The sequence below is a fragment of the Ovis canadensis genome, chromosome 6 (genome assembly GCF_042477335.2).
Source record: "Ovis canadensis isolate MfBH-ARS-UI-01 breed Bighorn chromosome 6, ARS-UI_OviCan_v2, whole genome shotgun sequence".
NCBI lineage: Eukaryota > Metazoa > Chordata > Mammalia > Artiodactyla > Bovidae > Ovis > Ovis canadensis.
In genome coordinates, this window is record NC_091250.1 from 61,397,999 (window position 1) to 61,410,591 (window position 12,593).

Genomic DNA, 12,593 nt, shown 5'->3' on the forward strand with positions numbered 1-12,593 from the left:
TTCAGAGAATGGCAAGAGCAAAGGCCCTGGGGTGGGATTGAGGGTCTCCACACAGGACCCCTGGCTGCCACCCAGACTGTGTATCTGAGGCTCAGATACACACATATACACATATACACACATACATACTGGTCCACATTGAAGCCAGCTTGTTAGGCTTATTCCTATGATGGTATGTCCTTTTAAAATAGATATTTAGTGGCAATGGCCTCAAATATTTAGAATCTAGCCTAGTAAGTAAGGAAACATTTTCTGATTATCCTAAGTAAATGTCATTAAGTCTAGGTAGCACAAGATGCATATAAACAGATTCAGGCTTACTTCCTCTTGCTTGACACACAGTTTCAATGACTGTTAATTGAACAGATAAATGAATGAGATGGGCAATTTTCTTAATCCACAACTGGTTAGAAATAACAATATAATAATAATAATGAATGATGATGATAAAGTATATACACATGGGGAAAATTTAAAGGTGTGTTAGTAATCTGGACCTACTTAGATTATTAAAAACAGCTCTGAAGTGCTTAAGGAACTTTGGGATTGTCTTTGGATTTTGTAAAATGATCCAAGGCAATAAGCCATCGGGAGGTGGTTATATTCAGTTTACTCCCACTAGGAAAGTCTGTATGTTCTATTTAAAAAATTTATCACGAGGTTGGAGGGAAAGATGGCGGAGGAATAGGATGGGAAGACCACTTTCTCCCTCACAAATTCCTCCAAAGAACATTTCAACGCCAAGCAAACTCCACAAAACAACTTCTGTAGGCTGGCAGAGGACATCAGGCAACCAGAAAAGCAGACCATTGTCTTCAAAAACAGATTTTTAATCTTTGCTCTTAGGTTTTTGTTGTCTATTTTGTACATTTAAAAACCCAAACTTCACTACCCAAGTTTACCTGAGAGCGAGATTACTGGCTTGACCACTCTCTCCTCCTCTGGACTCTCCTTTTTCTCCACCAGGTGGCCTCTGTCTCTTTTCTCCCCCATCTCTTCTCTATCCAACTCTGTGAATCTCTGTGTGTTCCAGACGGTGGAGAACACCTAAGGAACTGGTTACTGGCAGGATTTGTCTCTCTCCTATTCATTCCTCTCTCTTATCCTCCTGGTCACCTCTGTCTACTTCCTCCCTCTCCTCTTCCCCATATAACTCTGTAAATACCTCTGAGCGGTCCAGACTATAGAGCGCACATAAGGAAGTGACTACCGGCTAGCTTGCTCTCTCCTCTTTTGATCTCACTGCATCTCATTCCAGTTACCTCTAACTACCCCCTCCATCTTCTCTTCTCCTTGTAACTCAGTGAACCTCTCTGAGTGTCCCTCAATGTGGAGAAACTTTTCATCTTTAACCTAGATGTTTTATCATCAGTGCTGTATAGATGGAGAAGTCTAGAGGCTACTGTAAAAATAAAACTGAAAACCAGAAGCAGGAGGCTTAAATCCAAAGCCTGAAAACATTAGAGAACTCTTGAATTCAGGGAACATTAAGCAATAGGAGCTCATCAAATGCCTTCATACCTACACCGAAACCAAGCTCCACCCAAGGGCCAACAAGTTCCAAAACAAGACATACCATGCAAATTCTCCAGCAACACAGGAACACTCCCCTGAGCTTCAATATACAGGCAGTTCAAAATTATCCCAAAACCTTTGACGTCTCATAACCCATTACGGGTCACCCCACTGCACTCCAGAGAGAAGAAACCCAGCTCCACCCACCAAAACTCCAGCACAAGCCTCCCTAACCAGGAAACCTTGACAAGCCACTGATAGAACCCCACCCAAAGTGAGGAAGCTCCATAATAAAGAGAACTCCACAAATTACCAGAATATAAAAAGGCCACCCCAAACGCAGCAATATAACCAAGATGACAAGACAGAGGAATACTCAGCAGGTAAAGGAACAGGAGAGTTGCCCACCAAACCAAACAAAAGAGGAAGAAGTAGGGAATCTACCGGAGAAGGAATTCCGAATATTGATAGTGAAAATGATCCAAAATCTTGAAATCAAAATGGAATCACAGATAAATAGCCTAGAGACAAGGATTGAGAAGATGCAAGAAAGGTTTAACAAGGACCTAGAAGAAATAAAAAAGAGCCAAAATATAATGAATAACGCAATAAATGAGATCAGAAACACTCTGGAGGCAACAAATAGTAGAATAACGGACGCAGAAGATAGGATTAGTGAAATAGAAGATAGAATGGTAGAAATAAATGAATCAGAGAGGAAACAAGAAAAACGAATTAAAAGAAACGAGGACAATCTCAGAGACCTCCAGGACAATATGAAACGCTCCAACATTCGAATTATAGGAGTCCCAGAAGAAGAAGACAGAAAGAAAGATCATGAGAAAATCCTTGAGGAGATAATAGTTGAAAACTTCCCTAAAATGGGGAAGGAAATAATCACCCAAGTCCAAGAAACACAGAGAGTTCCAAATAGGATAAACCCAAGGCGAAACACCCCAAGACACATATTAATCAAATAACAAAGATCAAACACAAAGAACAAATATTAAAAGCAGCAAGGGAAAAAAAAAATAACACACAAGGGGATTCCCATAAGGATAACAGCTGATCTTTCAATAGAAACTCTTCAGGCCAGGAGGGAATGGCAAGACATACTTAAAGTGATGAAAGTCAATAACCTACAGCCCAGATTACTGTACCCAGCAAGGATCTCATTCAAATACGAAGGAGAAATCAAAAGCTTTACAGACAAGCAAAAGCTGAGAGAATTCAGCACCACCAAACCAGCTCTCCAACAAATTCTAAAGGATATTCTCTAGACAGGAAACACGAAAAGGGTGTATAAACCCGAACCCAAAACAATAAAGTAAATGGTAACGGGATCATACTTATCAATAATTACCTTAAACGTAAATGGGTTGAACGCCCAACCAAAAGACAAAGACTGGCCGAATGGATACAAAAACAAGACCCCTCTATATGTTGCTTACAAAAGACCCACCTCAAAACAAGGGACACATACAGACTGAAAGTGAAGGGCTGGAAAAAGATATACCACGCAAATAGAGACCAAAAGAAAGCAGGAGTGGCAATACTCATATCCGATAAAATAGACTTTAAAACAAAGGCTGTGAAAAGAGACAAAGAAGGCCACTACATAATGATCAAAGGAACAATCCAAGAAGAAGATATAACAATTATAAATATATATGCACCCAATATAGGAGCACCACAATATGTAAGACAAATGCTAACAAGTATGAAAGGGGAAATCAACAATAACACAATAATAGTGGGAGACTTTAATACCCCACTCACTCCTATGGACAGATCAACTAAACAGAAAATTAACAAAGAAACACAAACTTTAAATGATACATTAGATCAGTTAGACCTAATTGCTATCTATAGGACATTTCACCCCAAAACAATGAATTTCACCTTTTTTTCAAGTGCTCACGGAACCTTCTCCAGGATAGATCACATCCTGGGCCATAAATCTAAACTTGATAAATTCAAAAAAATCGAAATCATTCCAAGCATCTTTTCTGACCATAATGCATTAAGATTAGATCTCAATTACAGGAGAAAAACTATTAAAAATTCCAACATATGGAGGTTGAACAACACACTTCTGAATAACCAACAAATCACAGAAGAAATCAAAAAAGAAATCAAAATATGCATAGAAATGAATGAAAATGAAAACACAACAACCCAAAACCTGTGGGACACTATAAAAGCAGTGCTAAGAGGAAAGTTCATAGCAATACAGGCATACCTCAAGAAACAAGAAAAAACTCAAATAAATAACCTAACTCTACAACTAAAGCAACTAGAAAAGGAAGAATTGGAGAACCCCAGAGTTAGTAGAAGGAAAGAAATCTTAAAAATTAGGGCAGAAATCAATGCAAAAGAAACAAAAGAGACCATAGCAAAAATCAACAAAGCCAAAAGCTGGTTCTTTGAAAGGATAAATAAAATTGACAAACCATTAGCCAGACTCATCAAGAAGCAAAGAGAGAAAAATCAAATCAACAAAATTAGAAATGAAAATGGAGAGATCACAACAGACAACACAGAAATACAAAGGATCATAAGAGACTACTATCGGCAGTTGTATGCCAATAAAATGGACAACGTGGAAGAAATGGACAAATTCTTAGAAAAGTACAATTTTCCAAAACTGAACCAGGAAGAAATAGAAAATCTTAACAGACCCATCACAAACACGGAAATTGATACTGTAATCAGAAATCTTCCAGCAAACAAAAGCCCAGGTCCAGATGGCTTCACAGCTGAATTCTACCAAAAAATTTCGAGAAGAGCTAACACCTATCCTCCTCAAACTCTTCCAGAAAATTGCAGAGGAAGGTACACTTCCAAACTCATTCTATGAGGCCACCATCACCCTAATACCAAAACCTGACAAAGATGTCACAGAAAAAGAAAACTACAGGCCAATATCACTGATGAACATAGATGCAAAAATCCTCAACAAAATTCTAGCAATCAGAATCCAACAACACATTAAAAAGATCATACACCATGACCAAGTGGGCTTTATCCCAGGGATGCAAGGATTCTTCAATATCCGCAAATCAATCAATGTAATTCACCACATTAACAAATTGAAAAATAAAAACCATATGATTATCTCAATAGATGCAGAGAAGGCCTTTGACAAAATTCAACATCCATTTATGATAAAAACTCTCCAGAAAGCAGGAATAGAAGGAACATACCTCAACATAATAAAAGCTATATATGACAAACCCACAGCAAACATTATCCTCAATGGTGAAAAATTGAAAGCATTTCCCCTAAAGTCAGGAACAAGACAAGGGTGTCCACTTTCACCGCTACTATTCAACATAGTTCTGGAAGTTTTGGCCACAGCAATCAGAGCAGAAAAAGAAATAAAAGGAATCCAAGTTGGAAAAGAAGAAGTAAAACTCTCACTGTTTGCAGATGACATGATCCTCTACATGGAAAACCCTAAAGACTCCACCAGAAAATTACTAGAGCTAATCAATGAATATAGTAAAGTTGCAGGATATAAAATCAACACACAGAAATCCCTTGCATTCCTATACACGAATAATGAGAAAGTAGAAAAAGAAATTAAGGAATCAATTCCATTCACCATTGCAACGAAAAGAATAAAATACTTAGGAATATATATACCTAAAGAAACTAAAGACCTATATATAGAAAACTATAAAACACTGATGAAAGAAATCAAAGAGGACACTAATAGATGGAGAAATATACCATGTTCATGGATCGGAAGAATCAATATAGTGAAAATGAGTATACTACCCAAAGCAATTTACAAATTCAATGCAATCCCTATCAAGCTACCAGCCACATTTTTCACAGAACTAGAACAAATCATTTCAAGATTTGTATGGAAATACAAAAAACCTCGAATAGCCAAAGCAATCTTGAGAAAGAAGAATGGAACTGGAGGAATCAACTTGCCTGACTTCAGGCTCTACTACAAAGCCACAGTCATCAAGACAGTATGGTACTGGCACAAAGACAGACATATAGATCAATAGAAAGCCCATATAGATCATATAGAAAGCCCAGAGATAAATCCACACACATATGGACACCTTATCTTTGACAAAGGAGGCAAGAATATACAATGGAGTAAAGACAATCTCTTTAACAAATGGTGCTGGGAAAACTGGTCAACCACTTGTAAAAGAATGAAACTAGATCACTTTCTAACACTGCACACAAAAATAAACTCAAAATGGATTAAAGATCTAAATGTAAGATCAGAAACTATAAAACTCCTAGAGGAGAACCTAGGCAAAACACTCTCAGACATAAATCACAGCAGGATCCTCTATGATCCACCTCCCAGAATTCTGGAAATAAAAGCAAAAATAAATAAATGGGATCTAATTAAAATTAAAAGCTTCTGCACAACAAAGGAAAATATAAGCAAGGTGAAAAGACAGCCTTCTGAATGGGAGACAATAATAGCAAATGAAGCAACTGACAAACAACTAATCTCAAAAATATACAAGCAACTTATGCAGCTCAATTCCAGAAAAATAAACAACCCAATCAAAAAATGGGCCAAAGAACTAAATAGACATTTCTCCAAAGAAGACATACGGATGGCTAACAAACACATGAAAAGATGCTCAACTTCACTCATTATTAGAGAAATGCAAATCAAAACCATAATGAGGTACCACTTCACACCAGTCAGAATGTCTGCGATCCAAAAATCTGCAAGCAATAAATGCTGGAGAGGGTGTGGAGAAAAGGGAACCCTCCTACACTGTTGGTGGGAATGCAAACTAATACAGCCACTATGGAGAACAGTGTGGAGATTCCTTAAAAAATTGCAATCCCACTGCTGGGCATACACACCGAGGAAACCAGAATTGAAGGAGACACATGTACCCCAATGTTCATCGCAGCACTGTTTATAATAGCCAGGACATGGAAACAACCTAGATGTCCATCAGCAGATGAATGGATAAGAAAGCTGTGGTACATATACACAATGGAGTATTACTCAGCCATTAAAAAGAATTCATTTGAATCAGTTCTGATGAGATGGATGAAACTGGAGCCGATTATACAGAGTGAAGTAAGCCAGAAAGATAAACACCAATATAGTATACTAACACATATATATGGAATTTAGGAAGATGGCAATGACGACCCTGTATGCAAGACAGGAAAAAAGACACAGATGTGTATAACGGAATTTTGGACTCAGAGGGAGAGGGAGAGGGTGGGATGATTTGGGAGAATGGCATTCTAACATGTATATTATCATGTAAGAATTGAATTGCCAGTCTATGTCTGACGCAGGGTGCAACATGCTTGGGGCTGGTGCATGGGGATGACCCAGAGAGATGTTGTGGGGAGGGAGGTGGGAGGGGGGTTCATGTTTGGGGACGCATGTAAGAATTAAAGATTTTAAAATTTTAAAAATGAAAAACTAAAAAAAAAAAAACAAATTTATCACATAATTGGTGTTGGAGGAGGTAACAGAGAGGATGTGACCGCTGGCTGACCCTGGAGCTAGACCCAGGCAATTGTAGGTTCCTCACTCCCTCCCCTGTTCTTGGAATGTACATTCTCCCAGCTGTTTCAAGGACACAGCCTTGGGAGAGTATGGTGTTGTTGAGACCATCTGGGTGATATGTGTGACTGAGCCCAGTTAAGGCTTCCATAGAAACTTTAAAAATTCTGGCAGGCAGGTGCACAAATCTACTTGTTTTGCGGCTGCCCAAGACAAGCCTCATATGTGAGTTTCCCAGCTTACTAAACCTGCCACCTTCCAATCTAAAGTGGTTGCCTCTTTCTAGGGTCTCTGCCTGCCTTCTGTGTGTGGGGCCAATTAATGAACGAACAATTGATTAAGCATCCTAGACAGAGCAAGACATATAGAAGGGCGAGCTCTGCTACTGATGGAACATTCGTGTGACAAAGCTAGTAAGTGGCTCAAACTTCCTGGCTTTAAAAGAATTCCAACTCAGTGAAATAAACCCAGAACCTATCTTCTTCCCTGAATTCCTGCCTAACACTGATGAAGTTTTAAAAAAATCTTTTAACTGTGAGACATTCATAGAAAGAAAAAATACAGAGGATTAGTGTAACTCAAAGATTTGTCACAAGTCAAACAGTCACGACCAAGAAGGAGACTGCCACCACCTCGGAGATCTCCTCATGTTCCCTCAATCTTACTCCCTCCTTCCCACCAAAGTGACCTGCACCAGACTTTTCCTTTTTTTTTTTTTTTTTGGCCATACTGCATGGCTTGTGGGACCAGGAATGGAACCCAGGCCCTCTGCAGTGGAAGCACGGAGTCCTAACGCTGAACCGCCAGGAAGTCAGACTTTGCTTCTTTTCTTCAGTTACCACTTAAGCGCACATTCCTGATGACTAAAATTTCATTTTGGCTGGCTTGGAACTTTTCTACAAGTATTAGAATCAAACAGTATGAAAGTTTCGGTCTGGCTTCTTTAACTTAAATTATGTTTGTGAAATGAGGCTTATCCATTTTGTTCCATGGGATGATAAATAAATTGTTCATTATCATTGATGCATACTATTTGACAAATTTTTACTACAAAAATGGCAATTGTATAGTAGTATTTCATTGTAGGAGTGTTTCACAGTTAATATTCCATTCTATGAATGGAAATGGACCTACAAGCCATTTTGTGGGCATTTTTGTGTATGCTTTTTGGTGAACATAGGGGTGCACTTCTCTTGGGCGGTGGCGTGAGAGTGGACCTACATACACTGGGTTTAAATCTCACTGTGGTTTAAACTGCATTCCCCTCAACTGTGATAAATAAACCTTTCAATGTGTTTATTAACTACTTCCATTTGTGAAGTCCCTGTTCTGGTCTCAAGCATGTTTCTTCTTTTGGCTGTGCCCCTCAGCATGTGGGGTCCTCGTTCTCCAACCAGGGATTGAACCGTGCCCCCTGCGGTGGAAGCGTGGAGTCCTAGCCACCGGCCTGCAAGGGAATTCACAAACATTTTTCAATTGGATTCTTTCTTCTTTATGTACAGACATTCTCTACAAATTCTGGAATAAGCTCTTAGTCAATTATATGTGCTCCAGATCTTTCCCTTGATTCTGGTTGTCCTTTTCTCCCTGTCAAAAGCATCTTTTTCTTTATGGTTAATGTATCTTGTATCCTATTGAAGAAGTCTTTCCTACCTTGAGTTCATTAATATTTGTCTATTTTGTCTTCTAGAAGTCCTATTGTTTTGCCTTTTGCCTCTAGTTAAATTCTCAGGGCCGGGGAGGGGGGTGGCGAGGGAATAGGTGGAGCGTGAAGTTTCATTTGTTTCCATCTGGATATCCTTTATTGCAGATTTTCTGTACCTACTGTCTGCAGTGATATTGTTGTAAAGCAAGTGTCCATATGTGTTTCTGGGTTGTCCATTTTATTTCATCCTCCTCATCATACAAGTCCTCTGGGCAACAAATATCCTTATAAGGAAAAGGAGGTAAGAAAGTAGCAGAAAACTGCTGATTATGTGGTTGAAATTCTGCCACCTACTAGTCTTGTAACACTGGGGGACATTGTTTGACTTCTCTGGGGCCCCATTTCCCAATCTTTATATTTAGCTCATTGTGTTACAAGGATTAATGACTATATATATATATATATAATGTTTACAACAGTACTTGTACACAGTAAGCACTCAATAAAGGACCTTAAAAGTCTTTATTACAAGAAAAACATTTTTGTAACTATGTATGGGGACAGGTGTTAACTAGACATACTGTAGTGATCCTTTTAACTGTATATGCAAATAGTGAACAATTATGTTGTACACCTGAAACTAATATAATATTATATGTCAATGATACCTCAATTAAAAAAGTAAAAATGCTACTGATATACACCGCATTAGTTTAAGTGAACACATCTGTCACAAGAGAGCACATACTATACATTTCCCTTTATATGGAGTTTGAGAACAGGAAAAGCTAATCTTTTGTGGAAAACAATTGTGTAAAAGTCATGCCTTTGAGGGAAGGTGAGTTTAGAGTTATTGGGAAGAGGTATGAAGGAATTTCTTAGGGTGATAGAAATATTCTGTATTTTAATAAAGAGTTTGAGTTTCACAAGCTTACATATTTGTCAAAATGTGTCAAAAGATACATTTACAATTTGCATTCACTTTTGTAAATATTACTTAGAAAATAAACCAGAAAAAAATATTGAACTCTGGTTACCAATATGCATGCTGAAGAATTTATAGCTGAAGTGAACTGATGTAAAAATTAGGCAAAATAGTGGATTAACAGGAGAATTGATAGAAGGATAGATACATAATAAAAGCAAGTAGTATAGTAAAATGTTTATTACAAAATCTAGGTAGAATGTATACACATATGCAGTGTAAAAATATTTCCACTTTTCTGCATGTTTAAAAATGTTTATAGGGTGCTTGCTTCGGCAGTACACATACTAAAACTGGAACGATACAGAGAAGATTAACATGGTCCCTGTGCAAGGATGACATGCAAATTCATGAAGCGTTTAAAAAATGTTTATAGGGAATTCTCTGGTGGTCCAGTGGTTAGGACTCCAAGCTGCAGGGGGCATGGGTTTGACCCCTGGTCTACTGAGCGTGCGTGTGCGCACACACACGAAGAACTAAGATCCTGCACAGCCAAAATCAAACAAAAAATTAATAAAAATAAAAATGTTTATAGTAAAAGTATAGATAAATGGAAAACATGTATATATAATGTAAAATACCCTACACAAGTAAAATATTATAAATAAATATAAAATACTTGGCTGTGGCAAAAAAAAAAGCAGTCATGATCTCTAATCTGCCATTTAAAAACTCATTCCATGCCCTAGCCTGATGTATAAAATCAAATTTATTCCACTTAATACCAATATGTATACATTTTTACAGTAAAAAATATCAATGAGTTTGATCACAGGGTACTGCCCAAGTCCCATTGGAGTATCTGCATCTTACTTTCTAAAAATATAAATTTTTATATTCTGATCTACATCTGGCCCCCGGGACTCAATAAGGAATGTGGACATGTATTAGCACAGAGACTGTAACTTTGGACAAGATATTGCCTCTAGGTGGGCCTATCTAAATCAGTCAGTTCTACCTTGTAGGACAACAGTATGCAGATCAAGTTTGCTGAAGGAAAGCAGTTTAGAAGTTTATGGGTAAGCATAGGCTGTGCTTTATAGGGCTGAGTGATGATAGCCTTCTGGATTAGGACTGGAATGAAGATAGGAAAGTATGTTCCCCTAAAGGGACAGATTATAGACTTTATATGCACACACCCTCTCCACCCTTTTGCTAGTGGTAAAGAACTCACCTGCCAATGCAGGAGACATAAGAGATTCAGGTTTGATCCCTGGATCAGGAAGATCCCCTGGAGGAGGGCATGGCAACACACTCCAGGATTTTTGCCTGGAGAGTCCCATGGACACAGGAGCCTGGCGGGCTACAGTTCATGAGGTTGCAAAGAGTTGGATAAGACTAAAGTGACTTAGCACACACAAAGTAATACAAAACCCTACAATCCAAAATCAGAATCAAACAGATATCATCTCTGACCTGTAAATGAAACCCATTTCCATTTAAAAAAAAAAAAAAGCCTCCTGACTGAACCAGTATTTTGCCTTTTTCATTGGACCGTAAAAGGGAGATGTGAGACTTTCACTAGGTTTTCTGAAATGTCCATTTGTCAGCTCCTTTTTAAGAGTTTTAGCTTCCCTTGTGGCTCAGACAGTAAAGCGTCTGCCTACAGTGCAGGAGACCCGGGTTCAATCCCTGGGTCAGGAAGTTCCCCTGGAGAAGGAAATGGCAACCCACTCCAGTATTCTTGCCTGGAAAATCCCATGGATGGAGGAGCCCGGTAGGCTACAGTCCATGGGGTTGCAAAGAGTCAGACACAACTGAGTGCAGTTCACTTCACTTTGTTAGGAGTTTTAGGAAGGCATCGTGAATACAGTTAGATCCATATCTCGTACAGAGTCCATACCTACTGGGGGAGGCTCAGCAGGACCAATGTGCAATTAAGGCCCGCCCTGGGAGTCCCTGAGATGAATCTGCCGCCTGCCCAGGGCCAGAGATAGAGCTGAGCTCACTGAACGCATGCCAGCAGATCCTTATCACTGGTGGACTCTGCTGTAGAAGTCGCTCCCAGGAGAGGTGCTGCTTGTTCTCTGTCTCCAGGGGCTGGATTTTAAGACCAGCACCCACTGGCAAAATCGTTCTCTCTCTAATGATAAGAACAGGCCCACTGGATTTGATTTCTAGTGCCCACTCTCAAGCAATATGTGTCAGCCCTTGGACTAAAATGACCAGCATTTGAAACTGTGGAGTAAAGACCTCAGACTCCCGAGGTTCCAGATGAGTCTAATCAAATCTTCCCACTCATCTCGCAACACCAGAGGCTTCCAGTGAAGCTCTAACAGTTAACATGTACTCCTAATGTGCCAGGTACTGTTCTATGCGTTATATATATTTTAGCTCACTTTAACAGACAGAGACTATTATTCCCATTTTACACACAGCAGACACAGGCAGGGGAAAAGCAAGGGGCAAGACAGGACACTGGTCTCAGGCAGTTGGACCCAGGAGTTAGTGTGAGTGACCAACTAACTTTTCAGCCCCAGAGAGCCTGGCTCTGGTTTCCTGGAAGCAGCACTCCTGAGTTTTTCCCCCTATGGCCAGAAAAGGAAACCACCCTAGTTTCAGTGGGGCACTTCCACTATTAGTCGCTGGCAGCTGAGCAACAAATTAACTTGCTAAGCCTTTTCCTCAGCTGTAAAACCAGGGCCATCTGACAGAGGGAAAGGGCCTGGGTATTGGAATAAAACCCAAGTTTGATCCCAGCTCAGCAACTCTAAGGAATCTTATGTCCGCTAACCTCTCTAACCTCCACTGGAAAGGGAGCCTGCTCTTTCCCCAAGGAAGTGAAAGTGTTCGTGGCTCAGTTGTGACCAACTTTTTGCAGCCCCAATGGACTGTATCCTGCCAGGCTCCTCTGGCCATGGATTCTCCAGGGAAGAATACTGGAATGGGTTGCCATTTCCTCCTCCAGGGGCTCTTCTCCATCAGGA

The 12,593-nt window shown here is 39.5% G+C and overlaps 1 non-coding gene across 1 annotated transcript; it reads left to right on the plus strand.

Moving 5' to 3' along the window:
- Positions 1–9,929: 9,929 nt before the first annotated feature.
- Positions 9,930–10,036, plus strand: LOC138443066 (U6 spliceosomal RNA). Its single transcript, XR_011257992.1, has one exon. It is a non-coding gene; the product is annotated as a U6 spliceosomal RNA (small nuclear RNA).
- The last annotated feature ends 2,557 nt before the right edge of the window (positions 10,037–12,593 follow it).